This window comes from Malania oleifera, chromosome 5 (genome assembly GCF_029873635.1).
Source record: "Malania oleifera isolate guangnan ecotype guangnan chromosome 5, ASM2987363v1, whole genome shotgun sequence".
NCBI classification, from domain to species: Eukaryota; Viridiplantae; Streptophyta; class Magnoliopsida; order Santalales; family Ximeniaceae; genus Malania; species Malania oleifera.
Window position 1 is genome coordinate 41,649,421 of NC_080421.1, and position 21,550 is coordinate 41,670,970.

The window sequence follows — 21,550 nt, forward strand, 5'->3', positions numbered from 1 at the left end:
TTTTCTTAATGAAGAAGTAAAGGAATTTTCTATTTATAGGCCTTTGACCACGGGCAATTTTGTCGGCGAATCTTTCACTGACTTCGTCAACGAATCGATGGCCTCATCGATGAATTTGGGATCTCTGATTTTTTTGAAACTCCTCGGCTTCTCCTCATCAACGAGTCTCTAAATTTCGTCGACGAGAAGAACAAAGGCTTCGTCGACGAAATATGCCAAATTCCCAATTTGCCCCTCTCTTATTTATTTAAACCTATTTATCACGGTTCGGGTTCTTACAATCCTCTCTTATTTATTTAAACCTATTTATCACGGTTCGGGTTCTTACAATCTCCTCTCCTTACAAAAATTTCGTCTTTGAAATTTGCCATCTCTCATTCACAAAGCATACCCGGAATACACATATACGAACTACCAACAAGAAACTGGCGACTACTACAGCGCAGTCCCATCATACACATACACATACATACTCTCACTTATGGCGGAGGAATACCGTGGTTACATATACAACTGTCTCAGGAGTTCACACACACACACTCCTGACGACTAACCACCTATCCCAACCCATAGTAGGATCATGTACAAGTGCTCAAAACAACTGTGGATACTTCTGGCATATTTTCGTTTCCAGTTTGCAAGAAGCTTCCTCAACCTTGTGGTTCCACCACAATACCTTCACTAACGATATCTTTTTGGTACGAAGATTCTGAACTTTACGATCCAGAACTTGAACAGGTCTCTCCTCATATGCTGAAGTATCCCCAATTACCAACTCATCATAGCTAATAACATGTGAAGGATCCAACACGTACCTCCTCAACAAGGATACGTGAAACACATAGTGGACCCTCGAAAGTGCTGGAGGTAATGCAATCCTATAGGCTACCGAACCCACTCGCTCAAGTACCTCGAATGGTCCGATATACCTCGGGCTCAACTTGCCCTTTCTCCTAAATCTCATCACCCCTTTCATCGGAGCAATAGGCACAAAACCTTACCTCCCACTTTGAACTTTAACTCACGGCGGCGAACATCTGCGTAACTCTTCTGTCGACTCTGAGCTGATCTAATCCTCTCCTGGATCAAACCCACCTTCTCAGACGTCTGTTGTATAAGTTTAGGTCCTAACACCTGACGTTCACCAGCCTCATCCCAACACAAAGTAGATTGACACCTCCGACCATACAAAGCCTCAAACAGTGCCATCCCGATACTAGACTGGAAGCTGTTGTTATAAGCGAACTCTACAAGTGGCATAAACTGTATCCAGCTACCACCAAAGTCTAACACACAAGCTCGCAACATATCTTCCAATATCTGTATCGTCCTCTTCGACTATTCATCAGTCTAGGGGTGGAACACCGTACTGAAAGTAAGCTTCGTCCCCAATGCCTCCTACAAGCTCATCCAAAATTGAGAAGTAAACCTCAGATCCCGATTCGATACTATGGACACCGGTATTCCGTGCATTCTCACAATCTCATGCACATACAACTCTGCCAGCCTACTTAAAGGATAGCCAACTTTCATCGGTATGAAATGGGCAGATTTCGTCAATCTATCCACGATCACCAAAATAGCATTCTGCTCGTGAAGCACTGGTGGCAAACCGGTCACAAAATCCATGGAAATATGCTCCCATTTCCATACCAAAATAGGCAAAGGCTGCAATGGCCCTACCGGCCTCTAATGTTCAGTTTTCACCTACTGACACGTCAGACACTGCTCCACAAACTAAGCAACCTGCCTCTTTATACCAGACCACCAGAAGGTATCGCACAAGTCCCGATACATCATTGTACTACCAGGATGTACCGTATACAAGGAACGATGGGCCTCCTCCAAAATCGTCCTTCTGATCTCATCATCGTTTGGAACACATAGTCTGGTCCCAAACCTCAATACACCTCCCTCAGAGATGTTAAACTCCTTAGGCAGTCCCTGCTGTACCTTTTCCACAACCTCTGCCAACTCTGCATCACTAGCCTGCACGGCTTTTATACGCTCAAATAAAGTCGGCTGGACCACCAAACCAGTAAGAAAAGCCTGATGATCACCAACCACCAACTCTATACCTGAGATTTCCAAGTCCCGTATGATGTGACACTGAGTTACAACCACAGATACAATCGTAGGCCCTGACTTCCAACTCAACGCATCAGCTACCACATTAGCCTTCCTCAGGTGATAACTGATCATGTAGTCGTAGTCCTTGATTAACTCTAGCCACCGTCTCTGTCTCATAGTCAACTCCTTCTGCGTGAAGAAATACCTGAGACTCTTATGGTCAGTAAAGATCTCACACTGCACCTCGTACAAATAGTGTGACCAGATCTTCAGTGCATATACCACAGTAGCCAATTCCAGATCATGCGTAGGGTAATTCTTCTCGTACTTTTTCAATTGCCGAGAAGCATACGCCACTACCTTACCTTGCTATATAAGCACACATCCCAGGCCATTCAGAGACGCGTTGTTATAAATCACAAACCCACCATCCCTCGAAGGAATGGTCAGCACTAGAGCAATAACCAGCCGGTGCTTCAACTCCTGAAAGCACTGCTCGCAATCACTAGTCCAATCAAACTGTACTCCTTTTCTGGTTAATCGAGTTAGAGGCCCAGACAGTTTGGAGAAACCCTCTACGAACTGATGATAGTAACCCGCCAGTCCTAGAAAACTCTGAACCTGCTACACATTCTTCGGCCTTACCCAGTCGACCACAACTTCAATCTTATTAGGATCAACCGATATACCATTCCCAGTAACCACATGGCCTAAGAACGCAATCTAATTCAACCAAAATTCACATTTCTTCAATTTAGCATACAACTTCTTCTCCCGCAGAATCTATAACACTAACCTCAAATGTTCCATGTGCTCTTCCATACTCCCTTGAGTATACCAAAATGTCGTTAATGAATACCACTACGAATCGATCTAGGTACTCATGGAAAACCCTGTTCATCATATCCATGAACACCGCCAGAGCATTCGTCAACCCAAAAGGCATGACTAAGAACTCGTAGTGGCCATATCTGGTTCGGAAAGCTGTCTTCGCTACATCTTCCGCTCTAACCCTCACCTGATGATATCCTGACTGCAAGTCGATCTTCGAAAAGACCCACATTCCCTGTAACTGGTCAAAGAGATCATCTATACGTGGTAAAGAATAGCGATTCTTCACAGTTATCTTATTAATCCCACAGTAACCAATGCACATCTGCATCGACCCGTATTTTTTCTTCACAAACAATACTGGAGCTCCCCAGGGTGAAACACTAGGTCGAATGAATCCACTATCCAGTAATTCCTAGAACTGCTCCTTCAACTCCTAAAGTTCTGCTGGAGCCATCCAATACAGAGCATTAAAGATCGGTGCCTTGCCAGGTAGCAACTCTATCGTAAACTCCACCTCACGATCTGGAGGTAAACCGGGTAATTCATTTGGAAACACATCCGAAAACTCGCTGACTACCCGAATATCTTCGAACCTCAACTCATTCCGTGACGGTTCCTGCACACAAGCTAGGTAGCCCTGACATCCCTCCAAGAGTAGCCTCCTTACATGTAGTGCCGACAGAATCTGTGGCGCTGAACGCACACACGATCCCAAAAATTCATACTCTTGCTCCCCAGGAGGTTTGAAAACTACCACCTTCCTATGATAGTCGATCACCGCATAATTGGAGAACAACCAATCCATCCCCAAAATGACATCAAACCCCGACATGTCATATACAACAAGATTCACAGGTAGCAGCTTCTCCTGAATTTCCACTGGGCAGTCTACCAACATCTTCCTACAAAAAGATACACTCCCAGATGGCTTAGTAACAGATAACACCTCATTCATATCTCGAGTCTCAACCCCACATCATCCCACAAAATTCACAAATACAAAGGAATGGGTTGCACCTAAATCAAACAAAACAGAAGCTTTATTTGAAAGCAATAATAAGGTACATGTCATGACGTTACTTGCATGCTCAGCGTCCGCTGAAGTAAAAGAGTATACTTTGATCAGAGTTGTATTCGTCTGAATGGTTCCCCGCGGTATTAGATTGCCCCCTCAGTTCCCACTAAATGTAGGCACATCTCGCTTCGGTGTATAACAATCATGAGCCATGTGCCCTGGCTAGCCACAGTTGTAGCAGTTACCTTCAAATGACCGGCACTCACCCTCGTGCCGTCTATGGCACCTGGTATAACGACCACTAGTCTGGCTCCCCTGAGAATCATGGCGCTCGGTATTCTGACAGTAGCCTGAGCCCTTGTTCCTTTTCTTCCACAATCCCTGATGAGATCCTGTATGAGAACCAGAAGGTACTGTCCTCTTCCTCAATTCCTTATTCGCCTCGTCCTCTCGGATACTGGTCTCAATCACCGTGGCTTTATCCACCAACACCAAGAAATCAGGAATCTAAAGCATACCCACCAGTCTGCGGATATCCTTCCTCAAACCCTTCTCGAACCTCCAAGTCTTCTCGTACTCGCTCGAGAGTCAGAGCAGAAAACTCATCTGCCTTCGCATCACGTACGGAAGCCGGGAAGTATCTGTTGAAGAACACCTCCTTGAAATGGCTCCACTTCATCTCCTGAGGACCACCTCTCAGCTTCTCTAGCAGACTCATCGCAGTCCACTAGTGACCCGCCTCCTCAAATAGCTAGAAGGTGGCATAAAGGACTCGCTGCCTATCCATGCAGTGCAGGACCTCCAAGATCCTCTCAGTCTTCTCCACGCAATCCTCTGTTATCGCCGGGTCAAGTCCCCTAGAGAACATCAGAGGATGCATGCATGCGAACCTCTCAATGGTGCACCCCGCAGCAGTAGGAGAGCGCTCGCGTCTCCTCACACTCTGCCCGATCTCCCGTAAAACCTGTCTTGTCAAACCTTGAGGCACAGAAGGAGACTCATCGCTCGCAGCCTCCTCGGAGCCACTTCCCAGGTCATTATCCTTAGGCTCCATTCTGCAGCACAGTAGGAATATATCAGTATCCCAAAGGCACATACAGTTGAAACCATGATTTACACTAATCGTGTCAACTACTCCCTGCCAGGTCTAGGTTTTTCCTAACACACAAACACGAAAGTCATTAATAATCTACCTTGCTTTTATTGGAATCGTCATCTTAGGAAAAACACGAAATACCGTCGAAAAATCCCAGTCTAGCAACCAAACAACCCTCAACCAACTCTACCCATATCCACATCCTATACTCTGGTATGTATTCACAACTAAGCCCAACCAAGTCTACAAGATCTAGTAACCTGGTTAGCTCTGATACCAAGCTATCACGCCCCGAACCCGGAAATAGGACCCAAGAGTGATAATGGAATCTAACCTGTCCTTATATCAAATAAAACATCCAAAGATACAGTACAATGGATGAGGATCCAACCCCGTGGGGTTCCCAGGCACCCTAAACACATCCAAACACAATCATATACGTAGAGGAAAAAGGTCATTCTATATATACATATGCAGTACCATACCAAAGTCTATACAAGAGCAAAGACAGGCTCTAAAAAAACATACAAACGGGCGCCCAAATACATCTCAAAATGGCAACCCACCAAAATACAGTCCTAGCACTTACCCAAGCGCTAACGCAGTACACCGGCCACTACGCTCCCTAGACCAGGACGCTAGTTCCGGTTACTCGAAGGACCTATAAAAATGTACGTACGGCAGGGTTGAGACACCTCTCAGTAAGGAAGAACACAGGTTATATCGGTATGTGGCATTTAAGTGTTATCATGATGCAACATACACGCAGTTGAATGCAATACAGTACTAATTTACATAGTGCATACACACACACACAACACATAATCAGCAATCCCGATGTCATCACACCCTTTGGCCCGAAGCCGGTCCGCAACAATCCGGTGTTGGCCAGTAGCCAACTTGCGAAGCACGGCGCCACTAGCACATGGCTAGTCCTCGACTCCCATGGCATCATACCGACGCTAATTGGTGGATCCACACCCTTCGGCCTGATCTTCCGGAATAGGCTCACATCCTCAGATATAGAGCCGAACATTCTTGCCTTTGTGGCAGGCGATAAACACGCGCCCTCGTATATAGAGCCGAAAACTCTTAGTACTTGGAACAATTTTGGAACCCAATTCCTACTAGCATTTCAATAGTCACACACACATGCATGCTTATATAACCAAACAAACCACACCCATTTAGTAATCTAAATCGTGATTTTTCAAACAAATACAGTTTAAACAATTCAAGCCACGACCATCCCAATATCACAGTATAAATCAACATATACCCACGGTTTTCAACAAAACCAGGGATGCAACCCGTCGCCCCCTTTTCCCAAAACTGTAATAATGAAATACCCATAGTTTTTTCCCCGTTAGATCCCCCCAAATGAGTAGCCAAAACATACACAGGACCGTGAACCACAGTTCCACCGAGTCCGATTTCAAAAATAAATAATATAAACATAGTTCCCCTTACCTTTTTCCCGAATAACAAATCCCGAACTCCAAGGTCCCTAAACAGCGAACTGAGTTCCAAAACCTACAAATCACAGTACATAATATACTCACAAGACTGTTAACTACAAAACTACCGGATCAGAATTGAAAATCGAGTCTTACCCTGATTTTACGCCGAAACCCGAAAATCTCTGAAACGAAATTCTGATCCGTAGAAGTTGTAGAGAATCCTTCCACGATCCTTGTGGTAACTTTAGATTTCCGATTCCATCAACGATTAGCGAAGAAATCTAGAGAGAGAGAGAGAGAGAGAGAGAGAGAGAGAGAGAAAGAGATAGGATTGAGTTTTCTTAATAAAGAAGTAAATGAATTTTCTATTTATAGGCCTTTGACCTCAGGCAATTTCGTCGACGAAATGGTGTTCTCGTCGACGAATCTTTCACTGATTTCGTCAACGAATTGATGGCCTCCTCGATGAATCTGGGATCTCTGATTTTTCCAAAACTCCTCGACTTCTCCTCGTCGACGAGTCTCTGAATTTCGTCGATGAGAAGAACAAAGGCTTCGTTGACAAAATCTGGCTTCGTCGATGAAATATGCCAAATTTTCAATTTGCCCCTCTCTATTTATTTAAACCCATTTATCACGATTCGGGTTCTTACATATATTATACGCACTTGATAATTAATTAGGTAAAATAGAATTTATTGAGATAACACTTTGCATTAATTTCAAGCTCCTGCAATTAATTTGTTAAATATTGAAATAGGGATTAAGTGGTAAAATAAACTTAAAAGATTTTTAAAATACCCAATTCACCCCCCTCTTAGGATTACACTTGAATTAACAGATATATTTTGTGCACATCTTGTATTCTGATTTGGTTGTATTCCAAGCGTGGGCCTGAAGAGGGAGACTTACCCTGTCAAAAATCTCGAATTTGCTTTGGCCCGGTTAGGAAAGTTAGGTGCACCATCCTAGTGAGGTGTTATAATCGGTGTCGTTCCACTTGTGAAGTGAGCCTTAGTGGAATCTTTGTGCTTGCGAGCCAAGGCGGAGATGTAGGCAGTATTGGGCCGAACCCCAATAACATTTCTTGTGCCTACTTTTAATTTCCACACTTTAAATTTCAGCACTTGAATGTTTGCATTTAATTTTTTAAATATTTGATTGGGATTGCATAGAAATACCCTAAGTTGTGAAATACTGCTAACATCTGGTTTAACTTAAGAATAAGTTTAAAATTCCAATTAAACCCCCTCTTGGGAATACACCAAAGTCAATAGTTACCCATTCCAAGATTACTCCAAGTCAAACACACTTAATCATGGAGTTCTTATAGGAAGACTCCCAAAAAGAAAGGTGCACCTTGTTGATATGGGTAGTAACATCTAATCCTTTTAAGCTTTTCTTTCACGGGGTATCACATTCTCCCCCACTTACAGAGCGCAACATCCCCGTTGTAAACCCACATTTCCAAACCCAGGCGATGTGAATCTCATCACACTTCTGGCTGGGTAATTGCTCTGATATCATTTTGTAACACCCCAACCTAAGTCTACCAAGGAGCACTGCATCTCTCCTCCTCTACCTGGACCAGACAATAGGGGCGAGCCTTATCGAACTAATGACTTGCCCCACAAACCAACACGTGTCATATTCAGTGTATTTTGTCTTCACTCACACACTTCCTGAGAAAAATTTCCAGAAGGTCACCCATCCTAAGATTACTCCAAGCCAAGCATGCTTAACCATGGAGTTCTTATGAGAAGGCTCCCAAAAAGAAAGGTGCACCTTGTTGATATGGGTTGTAACATCTAATCCTTTTAAGTCTTTCTTCCACATGAAATAGTCTTGGGATGAGTGACCTTCTGGGAAGGTTCCTGAAAAGAAAGGTGCACCTTGTTGATATAAGTAGTAACATCTAATCCTTTTAAACCTTTCTTCTACAGTGTATCACATTTATTATTTCTTCTTTGTGCGCAAATGAGATGGAAGATGCTTTCAGCTGGTAGAAGAGGACTAGAAGGCTTTTATATTTTTATTAATTTTGTTTTTCTTTGTAATTTGAATGTACCCACACACTCCTTGTATTGCAACCACTGTTTGTACACTCTTGTATTTGCTTGTCATGTTACCTTCTTGTATGCACGTCACTCTGTGCACTGCACATGGGTACCCAACATTGTAATTGGACACGTGTCCCTCTCCCCTTTCAATGAATATGATTTATGTTTGTAATTTGACTAAGGAACAAATGTCACAGTTGACCAACTTTCCCTAAGAAGCAACCGATTAATAAAACACGACCTTAAGACCCAACCAACATCCCTGATTTTGAAATTGACAGACTCACTTTGGCAACTCAATTCAAAACTCAAAGTAAAATTTTGACCTAAAATTTTGAAGGACTCAAATTAAAGATTTAAGAAACTCGACTTTCAAAATAAAAGGACTCTATTTAAGGTCAAAGACTCAAGTTTAAGGAACTTGATTTTCATTTTTGAAATTCGACCAAAGGCTTAGGAAAAATGAATTTTAAATATAGAAAGGACTCACTTTTTTTTTTTTGGAAGCATGGCTATTTTGAAATTCAAACCATAGTTAGAAGAATCAAAATTTCAAATTAAAAACGACTCACTTTTGAAGACCTAGGAGTTACCTTATATAACCTAGCCTATTTATTTTTGAAATTATGGGATCTTAAAAATGAAAATTTCGAACAGGGACTTGAATAAGGGCTATAAAAATGGAACTCATATTTTGAAAAAGACTCAACTTGAAAACAAAGCAGACTTCCAATAACAAGTGTTTGGATTTAAAGTTAAGTAGGTTTGGTTAAAATTGGAGTGTCTACAACTCGAGTTAGGAATCTAAAAAAATAATAAACAAAGCAGACTTCCAATAACAAGTGTTTGGATTTAAAGTTAAGTAGGTTTGGTTAAAATTGGAGTGTCTACAACTCGAGTTAGGAATCTAAAAAAATAATAAAAAAACATATATGTATATATATATATATCTAAACCTTTTATGTAAATTTAAAGTTTTTTTAAAAAACTGGTATTTTTGTATCATTTAAGTAATTATAAATAAAAAATAAAATTATTAACACAGGTAATGGTCTCAAAACCTTTTTATTTATTTCATAAAAATATTCAAAAAATGTTTAAAAATAAATAATTTCTTGCAATTTAAACAACCAAAATAAAAATAAAAATAATTTCTTTACAACTAAATGGACATCCAGATTTTCCAAAATTGGTCTTTTGAGAGAGCACCGTAGACATGCACAAGGGTGCAAGTGAATCATACGGATGAAGCATCGGGAACACATATAAGGTTGAGGGTTCCCTTTCGGTTATTAGTTTATTTTATCATTTTAATATTTAATATTAGAAAGAAAATTCTCTTTTTCTTGGTGTGATTTTTAAGATCCCAAAATATCTTTATAACTACCAATAAATATTTTAAAAATATCTCATAACCACTTATAATTACTCTAAAAATAATATATTTCTTTTAAATTGGTAATATTTTATTAATTTTATGTATTCATATATAAATATATTATTTTTCAAAAAATATTTATTTATGAATTTATTTTATTCAATTATATTTGTAGATAATAAATAATTATCACCCAAAAGCTGCAAATGCGTGCCCACGACTAGTATTATTAAAGTTTATATATCATATTGAAAAGAACATGTACTTTAGATTTATACAAATTTATTTAATTGAGTCTTTGGTTGATATGTTTCATAAATTCAAATAGTAAATGTATTTTGAATTTAGGCGTGTATCTATTTATTTTAAATACATCTTCTCTAATACGATAATGGGGATTCTCCATTTGGTGTCTTCTTTTAAGAATATCAAATTTATCCCTATAACCATCAATAGTTATTTCAAAATACTTTTAATTATCCCAAAATACCCTTATAGTTATATCAAAATTTTATCTGGACAACTATTCATAATTAACCCAAAAGTCCCCTATAATTAGCTACAATTATCCCAAAATGACCTTACACTATTTAATTATTTATTATTTTCTTTGTACTTTTTTTAAAAGTTTTAGAATATGGAAAGTGGTGGAGCATGCACATACTGCGTGTCCATGACTAGCATTTATTAAGTGCATGAATAATGAAATATCTCATGCGTCCATCATAGACTCTTACAATTGCATTGACTCTATACATAATTTATGACCATTATATCTTCAAATCATTTTCATCATACATACTATTCAGTCATCTGAATTTAAAAATTTCAAAGATTTAAGAAAAGTTGAAGGTGAAAGGTGAAGCAGGGTTAAGGTTGTGTTTGCTTGATGGGAGCTATACATAACAGGGGTGTCCTTGGCTTTCATGCTGGGAAAGGCTTTGGTGCCTGCACTTGCAGGGTGGGTAAACCCCCACAGAGAGAGAGAGAGAGAGAGAGAGAGAGAGAGAGAGAGAGAGAGAGAGAGGGAAGGGTCGGCAGGTGGTGAGCTCAAGAAGAGGGGGCGTGGGATTAGTCGCTGGCTGGTGCAGTGGACAGTAAAACTGAGGGAAGGGTCGGCAGGTGGTGAGCTCAAGAAGAGGGGGCGTGGGATTAGTCGCTGGCTGGTGCAGTGGACAGTAAAACTGACACTGTTGACGGTAGGCGGATACCCGGACGAATCCAAAAAAAAAAAAAAAAGAAGAGGGGGCGTGGGGTACATCAGCGTGGATTTTGATGATAAAAAATTATCGAAAGGGATGTCTCCATCTCTATTCATGCATAAAAACAAATATACATATATATATATATATATATATATATATATATGAAAAAATATAATTTTTATCTAGAAAAATAATAAAATATATATATTATAAATTAATAATTAAAATTTCAATAATATATAATTAATATTTATTTTTAAAAATTTTTAATCACAATGGAACAAAATTTATTTTTAATATTATTTAACATAAAGAGAAAATAAAATGATAAATGTATTTTCTTCTTTTATATATATATATATGTGTACATATATATATATATTTATATATTTCATTTCTCAAACAAAATCCTTAAACAACTAAACATGGTCTTAAAGTTTCAAGTTATAAAAAATTGATTTAAAGTTTCCTCATGATCATGCGTTATAAAACCTATACAGCAACAAACTGGTCGGTTCAAATGATTCAACTAGAACTTGTCACAAGATTGAAGCATATTCAAAAATTGGGTCTTTCAAAATCCAAATGATAAAGAAAACGAGCAACCACCAAATGAAAATTTAAGGGGTTGTTTGATATCACTGTCAAAAATTAGAGAAACGAAAAACTAAAAAGTAAAAATCAGAAATAGAAACTAAAAACTAGAAACTAGTAATCTGTTTGGTTAACATCTATAAAACTAATAAAATTAAAAACTTGATTAAAAAAATGCTCATTTTCATCTTTAAGTCAAAATATTATAAAAATAGGATTAAAATAATAAAATTACAAATAATATGCATTAAAAAATTATTAGAATGAAAATAAAATTTATTATAATTATTTTACTTAATTGTTCTACTTTTAAATTTTACTTTACAATAAAAATTTTATTAGACATAACAATTGAAAAATAGTAAAATATTTTGTTAATGGCTTTATTGTTATTTTTAAAAATTTATGCACATTTTTCTTCTAATTATATTTAAATTTATATGATCATTTAATTTGTATTTTACTTTAAAAATGTATAAAATGAATAATTTAATCCAAAAAACTATTTTTGGATATAAAAATTTTTAGTAATAGGATGTCAAAATAACTGAAAATCATAAAATTTGGTCTTCAATTTTTTAGCAAATAGTTGAAAATCAGCAACGAAAACATAAAATTATCAAAAAAAAAAAACAAACAGGTTTTTATAATCTGTTTTTTCACTGTGGAGAAACAAATTCAGAAAACAGGAGAAAACATGTAGAGACCCAATCCCGTAAATAAGGAAAATACATAAGAAACAGAATAAAGGGGAGTTGTGCAGCAAGGTTCGTTGAAGAGGGCAGCCAGTTCGTCGACGAAGTCCCTTTAGTGCCTCGTTGACGAATTTTAGAGCCTCGTCGATGAGGAAATACCGAGCGGGTTAGAGAAAATATCCAGACTGGGCTCGGTGACGAAGGTATGGCTTCGTCGACAAGCTGTGTGGCAGATTCGTCGACGAAGACGCCGTCTCGTTGACAAGTTTGACTCGATCAAAAGCTTTATATATATCCATTTTGGTTGCTTAAAGACTAATTTTTCTCCCAAAAGCTATCTCTCTCTCTCTCTCTCTCTCTCTCTCTCTCTCTCTCTCTCTCTCTCTCTCTCTCTCTCTCTCTCTACGATCCTTCGTCGTTCGACGTCCGTTGCTAAAAATAGAGGTTCCTACGTGGATCAAGGAAGGAAGCTTTACAACTCTAGCGGATCAGATCGTCGTTTTGAAGATTTTCGGGTTTTCCCAAAAATCAAAGTAAGGATCTGATTCCGTTTTTTTATTAAGCAGTTATATAGTAGTTTAGATTTCAAAGAGTTATGTTCTATGATTTTTAGGTTTCGAAGAGCCCGGGTTGTCGGTTTGGACTGTTTCGTACGTGGTTTCGTTTTAGATTTAAGGGAAGGGGAATTTGTTTACAATAGTATTTTTGAAAAACTAAACCGCTAAAAAGATAGTTCATGCTTATATGTATGATTTGACTGCTTATTTGCTAAGTTTCACCGAGTAAAAATGTCGGTTTCGCAATTTTACGGTTTTTGGTAAAAATGAGGATTTTGACGTATGATCTCCAAATTTTACAAAACTTTTTTATTTGCTTTATTATTTATGTAGGAGATGCTTGAATCACTTATTTCTCCGTTAAATGATGTTTATTGTATTATATACTATATAGCGGGTTTTTTTTATCAAACCTAGGTGATATGTGTATTGAAATGGTATGTGGGAATCTTTTATACGATATATGTGAATTATAGGAACTGGAGTTCTATTTTGTTACACTGAAATATGAAAAATAGGTGTCGGTTATATACCGAGCTTTATACCTAAAAAGAGTAAACCGAGAGAGTGTGTGTCGGTTTATACCCAAAGTGATTGAATGAGTTTGTGAAAATACTCGAATTGCACAAGTTATTATGTTTTCATTATAAATTGTATATATGATATATGAAAACATAGCTTGCTACCAAAAGAAGTTGAAAAAAACTTTAGTGATGGGGTTGAAAAATACTTTAAACTTTAATATCCACGGTTCCGATGCTAGTAGTACAGTGCAACCACACATGAGGATCAGTATGAGTACGTAAGATAGTAGGCTTGCAGGAGTTTGTAATCGATGGTGAAATAATAGACCAGGGGAGGCAGTCAGATTATATAATAGATGCTCTGCAGTGTTTGCACGAACAGGGCACGTTAGAGGCATCAGTGCACAACTCGTGCCACGGGGAAAATAGGAAAAACTTGTCATACCAAGCTGGTCGTTGTTCTAATATTCATATGCATGATTTAAATACTAGAATGTGCAAATAAATCTCATATGTTACAGTATCGTAAAAATACTTTATATGTATTGGTTTTAATTGAAATATGCGTATGTGGTCACACATTGTTGTAATATCATCTTCTTTACTGAGAAGTGTCTCACCCCATTATACAACCTTTGTTTTCAGGTCTTTCTGGACGTTGGTCCTAGTTACTTGAGGGACTTGGAGAATTGTTTTTAGTTATAGCATACGTAAGTGTACTATGTGTGTATTGAACTTAGTTGGAGTGTCTTTTGGGGGTTGTAATAATAGGTTATGTTCTAAGTCTGGATGAATGTATTTGAGGATACAATGGTAAACTCTGGTATATGTTTATTAGAAATCCCGATGAATGTTTATGTTTTTCCGCAATATTTACATTTTAGTTATGTATGAGTTACACCCGTATGTCTCTATTTAGGACGGATTGTCCATGTATCTTGAACAGGTACAAGTATTTTGTATGAATAAGTGATATCTGGGTCCGTACAAAGGGCCGGGTCGTTACACAACAACTATATTAAATAGATTCTAAGTAAATAGAAAATATACATATATACGAACAATAACAAATATTTACAAATCATAATGTACTTGATCAAAGTTTTAATTAAATATATCAAACTCTTCCCTCTTTTATCCTCCTTTTTAATATTTTTTCTCCTATAATTAATAAATAATGATTAAATTTTTTTTTAAAAGAATTTATTTATATTTTTGTAAGTGATGTATAATTAGCTAATAGATCTCTATTAACTGCTAACTTCTAATCATGATGATGACTATTATTAAATGTGACAGTGGGGTATATTATTTATATTATATATTAATTATGGAGGTAAATCTGTTGCTGACAGGTGGTGCTTATTATTATTATTATTATTATTATTATTATTATTATTTGCATTCAATTTTTTCCCTTCCCCTCTCTCTCTCTCTCTGCAGCCAGGTAAGAGGTTGTAAGGGCCCCATGGGCTCCACTGAATTTTATTTATTGTTTTATGAACTCTTCTCTCACCTGTGGAATTTGGTGCTGAGACGTGGTGTTGGGTGTTTTGTTCTTTTGCTTTTGAAGATTGCATGTGGTCCTAACACGTGGCATTGACTTTGTTTTTTTTTTTTTCATTTGAATATTATTTTATAATAAAATATTAAATAATACTTTTTTGGGGAAATATATGCCTATTTTGATGCTTACGTATTCTCGTTGCTCAATCCAACGAGATTTAAAGGGTCAAACAAATGTTAAAGTGTGGCTAACAAATCTCGTTGGATTATTTAGTGAGATTTATCAGAGAAATGGAACGGTGGCACGGCCTGAGGCAAATCTCACTAGACCTTCCATCGAGATTTGATCAGGCCCTTCAACTCCTCATTTTTCCTTCATTTTCCTCGCAAACACAGAGCAACAGAGAGCAAAGAGAACAAAGAACATAGAGTTGCAGAAAGGACGACAACAACAACAAGCTACTCACAGGTGACCGTTTGGGAACTCACAGGTGATCGTTGGAAAGTAAGTTATAAAAGGGGAGAAATGGAGTATGTATTTTTCTTACCCTAAAACTATTTTGGTTTCATACATCATTCAAGATTAATTTGAATTGAATTTGAAGATTTGTTATTTTAGATTCTTAATTTAGTATTGTGCTTTCGATTTTTTGGTTGGAAATTACATCTGGAAACCCCCAATCTAAGGTTAGGGTTTCATTTCATTATTTTTATTTTACCGAATTAAAATTATTATATATTGAATGTCTGAATATTGTTGGTTAAGTTGCTGTTAAATAATCTGAGCTTAGGGTTTAGGGTTGAATTTATGTATTGATTTGTAAATTAGTTAAGTCAATTTGTGTCCTGAGATGGTTAATCTCTCTCTCTCTCTCTCTCTCTCTCTCTCTCTCTCTCTCTCTCTCTCTCTCTCTCAAATATATATATTTGATGATTCGGAAATCTAAAGTATGTTGTAATTGTTATTGAAAAAAAAAATTAAAGTATGCTGTAATTAATATATATTGTATTTTATACGGTACTGTGTATGTGTAATTGTTATATATTTAATATGTTAATTTTCTATTATTTAATGTGAGGTTAATTTGTTGTTAATTAATATAAGGTTAGGGTTAAATTCCTTATTTGTAATTGAGTTTGAAAATTACATGTGTTATTAAGATATTTAAAGAAAATTGCTTTGGTTTTAAAAATTAAGGGCGTGTTCAAAAATTGATTTGATTTGGTGTAGTGTATTTGGCCAAAGAAAAGATGCATCATAATATATATTTTTTAATTAAAAAATAATAATATGAATTATATTAACTATAAAATAATAATTAAAGCTGCTGAAATATTATTAAAAAATTTCACAATCATATGTTAATTCACTATATGATATGTATTGTTGTTAATTAGAAACTAAAAATGTGAATTATATTAAGTAGAATATAATAGTTAAAACTCCTAATTTAATTAAAAATATCATTAACATAAATTAATAATATTGTTAACCACAAGACAATAATGATGAATTACATTATTTAGAAAATAATTTAATTTAGGTAATAATACTAACATTAGTGCAAAATAATAATCATAAATTACTTTTATTAAGTATTATAGTAAATTATTTTTATTTGGATAAATAATAAACTAAATTATGTTCATTGGAAATTTATTATATTTCAAAGTCACTTTATAAGAACACTATTATTAAATTTATATAATTCAATTGATTTTTAAACCTCATTTGCTTTATGTTAGAATAATTTTTTCAAAACAAATATATTAATTCCTTAACTAGTTACACAATTTATTTATTGATGAGCATGTTCATGCATACAGTAGTTTTACTTCTTAATTGTTATCAAATATACTGTTTTTGCATGATTAATTTGGAACGCCAATTGTATGGCTGATGCAGTATTGTGAAATGCATGTTAATAGTTGATTAGGAGTGCATGCTGATTGAACTGAATGCCACCTGCATAGCTTAGGCAGTGACTTGTGAATTGCATGTTGTAAAAACTCCTAAGATATCTGGTGCATGGTTTGTGATATGAAGGATGGGAAAATGTTCTGTTTATAGACAACATGCTGTCGAATTTTTGATAAGATTTTTTCTATAATAATCAAATTGTATAAACCATGTGCCGAATGATTAACAAATGCTGCATACTCAACTTTATTTTCAAAGATTACTGCATAATGAATGAAGTTATGATTATAGTTGAATAGCTTAGCATGAATAAAAAAGAGATGTTATGTCATGCGCTTATATATACAATTTTGTTTTTTATAGGTCTTTACTATTTACACTGGAAAAGAAAAATATAAGAATGAAGTAAACATTATTATAGAAAAAAATTTAAAAGATAACGTTGTGGATATAACTAGAATAAGAGATAGAATTATAAAAATCAAGATGGTATTAGGGCAAGAGATAATAAATATCATTAGTACTTATGCTTCTCAAGTTGGCTTAGCAGAAAATCTTAAGAGACAATTTTGGGAAGATATGAATAGTATTATACAAGGCATACCAGAGACTGAGAAAATATTTATAGGAGGAGATCTGAATGGATACGTTGAAAGAGATAATAAAAATTATGAGAGGATAAATAAAAGATATGAATATGGAGACAAAAATGAGTCTGGAGAGATGATCTTAGACTTTGCTATGTCATATGATTTAAGTACAATGAATATTTGCTTTAAGAAGGGAGAAGAAGACTTTTTTTTAAACTAGGAGGGTAGATCATTTATCATGCAAGGATTGTAAAGTTATTCCTGGTGAAAGCCTAACCACACAACATAGAGTCTTAGTGTTAGATATATGTATTAAAAAATGGAAGAAAAATGATAAAATAAACCAGTGTAGGAAAATTAGATGGTGGAACCTAAAAGGAGAAAACATAATAAAATTTTAAAATAAAATGATCAAAGATGGGGATTCAACTTTAGAGGATGAGATAAATACAAATACTCTTTAGAATAGATTAGCTAACTTTATTAAAAAGATAGCAAAATAGATTTTAGGTGAATCAATGAGAAGATTCTTGAATAACAAAGAGAGTTGGTGGTGAGATAAAGATGTACACAAAATCATAAAAACAAAAAGAATTTGGTATAAAACATGACAAAAATGTAGAAACAGAGATAACTTTGAAAAATATAAAAAGACAAGAAAAAATGCAAAAATGGTCGTTGGTGAAGCTAAATATAGATCAGTTAATAGTTTGTATGATAGATTAGGTACAAAAGAAAGGGAAATAAATATATTTAAACTTGTTAAAACTAGAGAAAGGAAGAGTAAGGACTTAAGAAATGTAAAATGTATAAAAAGTGAGGATGATGTTGTCTTAGTTAAGGACGATATTAAAGAAAGATGTCGAAGTTACTTTAGTAAGTTATTTAACGAAAACCAAATAGAAGACTTAAACTTAGAATTGTCAAATGAGGAAAAAACTAAAAATATAAAATTTATTCGTAAAATTAGAGTTAACGAAGTTAAGTTTGCACTAAAAAGGATGAAAAATGGGAAAGTTATGGGACCAGATAACATTCTAATTGAAGTTTGGAAATGCTTGGGTGATAACAGAATTATATGATTAACTAATTTATTTAATACAATTGTAAAAACTAAGAAAATACATATAAATGGAGAAAAAACACTTTAATACCTATATACAAAAATAAATGAAATATTCAAAATTGTAATAACTATCGTGGAATTAAATTTATGAGTCATACGATGAAACTATGAGAATGGGTAGTTGAACAAAGATTAAGGTTAGAAACGAAGATCTCAGAAAATCAATGTGGTTTTATGCCTAGGAGATCAACCACAGAAGCTATTTATCTTTTAAGAAGATTAATGGAAAAATTTAAGGAAAAGAAGAGAGACTTGCATATGATATTTATTGACCTTGAGAAAGTATATAATATGATACCTAGGGAAGTTCTATGATGGGTTTTAGGAAAAAAAAAAGTGTATGTTGTAGGTATACTGATGTCATTAAGGATATGTATGATGGAGTAATGACTAGAGTAAGGACTATAGATGGAGAAACTAGAGAATTTTCAATTACCATAGGTGTACATCAAGGATTTGCTTTGAGTCCTTATCTTTTTACTTTAGTGATGAACCATTTGACTAAGAGTATTCAAAAGGAGGTTCCATGGTGTATGTTGTTTGTAGATGATATTGTATTAATTGACGAAAGTAGGAGCAGTAGAGGTTGAATTAGAATTATGAAGAGAAGTTTTGGAATCAAGAGACTTTAGGATAAGCAGAAATAAAACAGAATATATGAAATGTAATTTTAGTAATGATAAGAGGAATTTTGGAGATAAAGTTAAACTTGATGATGAAGAAATAATTAGCACTTGTAGATTTCGATACCTTGGATCTATTATGCAAGCCAAAGGAGAAATTAAAAATGATGTAATGCATAGAGTTAAAGTAGGTTGGGAAAAATGGAGAAGTGCTTCAAGTGTGCTATGTGATCGTAGAATACCCTTAAAATTGAAAGGAAAGTTTTATAGGATAACTATAATATCAGCTATGCTATATGGATCAGAATGTTGGGCGACGAAGAAACATAATATCCAAAAAGTAAAAGTTGTCGAGATGAGAATGCTTAGATGGATGAGTGGTAAACATTGAAAGATAAATTAAGGAATGAACAAATTCGTGGTAAGTTAGGTATATCTCCTATAGAAGATTAGATAAGGGTGGGACGACTCAGATGGTATGGACATTTGCAACGTAGGCCTTATAGTGCACCTGTAAGGAAGAGTGACTTAATTACTGTGGGGGGCAGTAGAAGGGGTAGAGGTAAACCTAAAATAGCTTGGGAAGAGATAGTGAGTAAGGATTTAATATCCTTGAATCTATCAAAAGAAATGGTCCATGATTGCATAAATTGGCGAAAAATGATTCATATAGTCGAACCCACTTAGTGGGACTAAGACTTGATTTTGTTGTTGTTGTTGTAGGTCTTTATTATTTCCTAAGGGTTGATCTAAATGGCAAGAAGCTCAAGCAGTGTTTTGGTGATGGTGTTGTTGTTTATGGGGGGGGGGGGGGGGGAATTATCACCGAAGTAGAAAGTGGTAGTTATAGTACTAAGCCGGTTTGACCAATTCGAATTGGTCATAGGACTAAATTAAATAAATTTTATGCGAAGATATACAAATATTTGCATATTGATCCAGATCAATATGCATTGCGAGTGACCGCAAGATACCCTATGCGAGGGTTCAATGATACAATCCTCTATAAGACTATTCCCGTAACTGATGATTATGGTCTGCGCATTGTGTTAGATGCACACTGTGTAGGTCCGACATATTTAACTATGCAATTATATGTCGAAACCATTCCTTAATACTCGCGTAATTGGATACTAACCAGTCCATCTCAAGAATGACATCAAAACCATGCATGTAAAAAACAATCAAGCTAGCAGGCAACATCCTCCCCTGAATCTCCACTGGGTAGTCTTTGATTACTTTGCTACACATTACAACTAATGTTGTTGGTGTGACCACCGCTAACTCGGCATCTAACAATTGTGTCTCTACCCTGCATAATTTAATAACCCCCTGAGATATGAAAGAATGCGTCGCTCCTAATTCAAACAACACAATGGCTCTATTTGAAAGCACATAAACATTACCTGTTACCACATCTCCTGCATTCTTGGCGTCGTCAGGAGTCAAGGAATACACCTGCACCTAGGTCGTGCCCCTCTCGTAGTTCCTGCGCAGTGCCTAATTACTTCCCTGATACTGATGTTGTGGGGGTGCATTGTGCAACGTTGTGCGACAATCTCGCGCCATATGTCCGGGCCTACCACAACGGAAGTAGCCAACTGATCCACCCCTACATTCCCCTGGATGTCTTCTGTCACATGTAGGGAAGACAGGGTATGATGGGGTACCCTGAAATGCTCTACCACCCATCTCCCGTCACTGACCTCCGCCATCACCATACTTCTTCCAAGGACCGTGCCTCGCATCTAAATGAGAACTAAAAGATAGGTCTCTTTTTCGGGTTCTGAACCCCGCGCCTCCCTGTAGGCTCGTCTCTACAATGGTGACCTTATCTACCAGTGTGGAGAAATCTTGAACCTGTAGCACCGCCACCTGCTTTAAGATCTCTTGCCTCAGACCCCTCTCGAATCTCCAAGCCATTCTGGACTCGTCTTGTACCATATAGGGAGCACAACGTGACAATTCCACAAATCGGGCGGCGTACTAGTGAACAGTCAGCTGTCTCTGAGTCGGATTCAGGAACTCTTCCGCCTTAGCGTTGCTAATGGAAGCTGGAAAATACTGGTCAAAGAAAATCTCTCTGAAGCGACCCAAGTCATCACTGCCACTAGTCTCTGCTCCTCTAGCAGCATTATTGCCTGCCACCATCTTTCGGCCTCTCCGGTTAACTTGAACGTGGCATAAAGGAGGACCTTCTGCTCATTTGTGCATTACAGTACGACCAAGATCTTTTCTATTTCTCGAACCCAATTCTTTGCAATGATTGTGTTAATGCTTCCCGCGAATGTGGGAG